At 40.6% G+C, this 3029-nt stretch overlaps 1 protein-coding gene across 5 annotated transcripts in view; it reads left to right on the top strand.

Annotated features, from left to right (window-relative positions):
• Positions 1-3029, top strand: part of plcb1l (phospholipase C beta 1-like) — a 174566-nt gene that overhangs the window by 97076 nt on the left and 74461 nt on the right. The window lies entirely within an intron of this gene.

Genomic DNA, 3029 nt, shown 5'->3' on the forward strand with positions numbered 1-3029 from the left:
ATATATATATATATATATATATATATATACTGTATATAAACAAGTAAGTATTGAATCAGGATCAATAGTTTCAATATTGTTCTTGTTTTTGTCTTGAGGCTCTGGGAACACAATGAGCAGAACGAACAGAGGAGGGTTTTTTTTGGGTGATGAAATGCTTTGTGTGTTTATTTTTATCACAGAAATGAAAGATTTGAGTGGGTGTGAGCCAACCACGAATCAGACACTGTCTACATCCATCTTAACCGTGAATTCTGTTTTGCACAGGGTTCCGATAATTTCAGGTGGTTGTAATGATTGACATTTTACCAGGAGACTTGTCTGTACAGAAATGGTGGAATTGTTTGTACGGGATGTATAGTTAATGTAATTGTCTCTCATATGACCTTTGGATCTTCATATTTTGCATTGATGTGCAAAATATGATGTGCATTGATGTATTGTATGCGGCTATTGTATTGTCTTGTTCACACTTCATCTGTACATGTTTAGTAAAGTTTTTAGACTGTGATGTTAAGACAAAAGCAAGGAAGTGAAAAACAAATGGCACTCAAGATTGGCCAACATGATTTGAATTCAACCACACACAGTGCATGGATGGTTTCCAGGGTATCCAAGTTTCTTCAGTTTTCACAGTTTTTCAAACAGCTTTTTGATTGTGAGCGATGAGAGAAGAATTTGTATTCTGGCAGGCTGGAACTGTCAATGAGTTTGTCACATTCTGGTGCAGTTACAAAGCCACATTCAATTTTTGCAGCTAATGTCCCACTTACCAAGCGATGAGTAGAACAATAACCTGCCGTCTTTTCCGCTTTCTTATTATGTATCCCACCTAAATGACTCAATTTCATATATCTGCTGGATCTAGGCAGTCTTGTGACAAGCTGCTTTTACATAGCAGCTTAATTTTTCGTTTTGACTCAGTGCAGCAGGAGAAGCGAGTGGGGGTAGCTGCTCTGTCTTGAGTAATGATGGAATGAGTACAATAACACAGAGAGGATTCATGCATTTCTAAACAGCTTACAGAGTGATGCTACCCAGGGAAGAGACATGACCACGTGACAGGTAAGATGGTCGAAGCATTGGAAATCCATTACTGGGTGATGGAGTGATGATGCACCCTGGGCATTGTAATGGGAGCACCAGTGAGACACAGTGTCTGAAGAGTTTATGGGATGAGGAGAGTAAGAGAACAAAGGGGAGATGGAGGAGGGGGGAGGCAGAGGGTTGAAGAGACTGGGGGGATGAGAGGAAGGAAAGCAGAGAGAGGAGAGAAAAAAAGCAGGACGAGAGGAAAGATGAGAGGAAGGACACAGAGATGATGCGAGGTCAAAGGAAGATGTCAGGCGAGAAGCACAGATAATACTAGACAGCAGTTGCTGTAAGTGGACAGCACTTTTTATTCCTTGCTGCAAGCATTTCTTCTTCACACGCTTAAGGATGTTGTCAGAATGGTGAATGTTTTAGCAAGGATCACTGCGCTGCATGAAAGAAACAGCAAATACGCTGAAAAGAATTCAAGATCAAGAGACTTTTATCAACATTTGAAGGTTAAACTTAATACTTTGCAAGTCACACTGCACACAACACTCCTATTTTTACTGTCTTGTTGCGTCCGTTGGTATTATATACTGTGTATATATATATATATATATATATATATATATATATATATATATGCTCTCCAGTCTTTAAAGCTTGAATTGCTCTTTCCGCTCTCTGCATTCATTCCTGCAAATTGCTGAAAACTAACACACTCACCAAGACGAGATGAGATGTTGAGCTTGTTATGACATGTTGGTATTAAAACCTTTGGAAGTGCTTTATTGTGCCACTCATGAGTCCTGCATCTTAGCCCAATATTGTCAGACTCTAATCATCCTCAACAGACTGGCTTGAAATGGGCTCCAGATGGAAAGGCTGTTTTGGCTCAACTCTTTTTAGTTCTTTTTTTGTAATACAGCTCAAGTTACTTCATATTGTCTTTGAGTGCCATCGGAATTTCTCTCTGAATGCCATTAAGATTTGGAGCCCGCTGCTGTGTTCATCGGCTCGTCGCTGTGTGTGGGCGGCATGTCTGCCCTCTGATGAACTTATGCCACTCTGCCCACGGGCTCCAGCTACTCAGTATGATTCATACATTTTCACCAAGACACACACACACAGAACACAAATACATTTGATAGACAGGAACACTCACTATCACTTGTACCTTGTATACACTTACAACTGTACGCACAAACACACTTGAGTTGAACAACGAAGCACAATAAAAACAATGTCCTTTGTTCTACCCTGCTCATCGTGATGATGCTAATTAGCATGTGTCCCCCAATCATAATTCAGACTGATTAGATCGGCTGCATGTCCAAATGACAAGTGGCAACCTTTGTCTGACGGATGATGCAGGAAATAAATCACACACCCTTAGGTCTGATGAGCAAAGCTGTGCTCATAATCATCCACTTCATATAGCCATACTTAGCTGGCAGATTTGCCTTCTTCAGCGCAGAGAACAGAGGCCATGCAGCTAACAAAAGCATTTGCAGTTGCTTCTACATCTGTATGGTTCTGATATTGCATGCATGGGTATCTTGAAGTGTTCAAACTGCAATGGCAAGGAAGTGAGTTTCTTTTTGGCAGTGCAATTCTGTCATCAGCTGGAAGAACATAGATTTGTTTGTTTTTTTAGACTTTGTGCATGTCGTGCAAGGGTTTAGTATTATTTAGTAGTATCAATTCAATTTTATTCATGGTTTCAATTCATAACATGAGTTATCTTGAGACACTTTACAGATAGAGTAGGTCTAGACCAGACTCTATTATTTACAAGGACCCGACAGTTCTAGTAGTTCCTCCAGAACAAGCAACAATGCGACAGTGGCGAGGAAAAACTCCCTTTTAGGATGAAACCTTGGACAGACCCAGGCTCCTGGTAGGCGGTGTCTGACGGGGCCGGTTGGGGTTGAAATGTAGAGTGGCAATAACAGGCACAAAAAATAGTAGTTTGTAGTAGTTCTTTGTAGTAG

This window comes from Etheostoma spectabile, chromosome 18 (genome assembly GCF_008692095.1).
Source record: "Etheostoma spectabile isolate EspeVRDwgs_2016 chromosome 18, UIUC_Espe_1.0, whole genome shotgun sequence".
Lineage (NCBI taxonomy): Eukaryota > Metazoa > Chordata > Actinopteri > Perciformes > Percidae > Etheostoma > Etheostoma spectabile.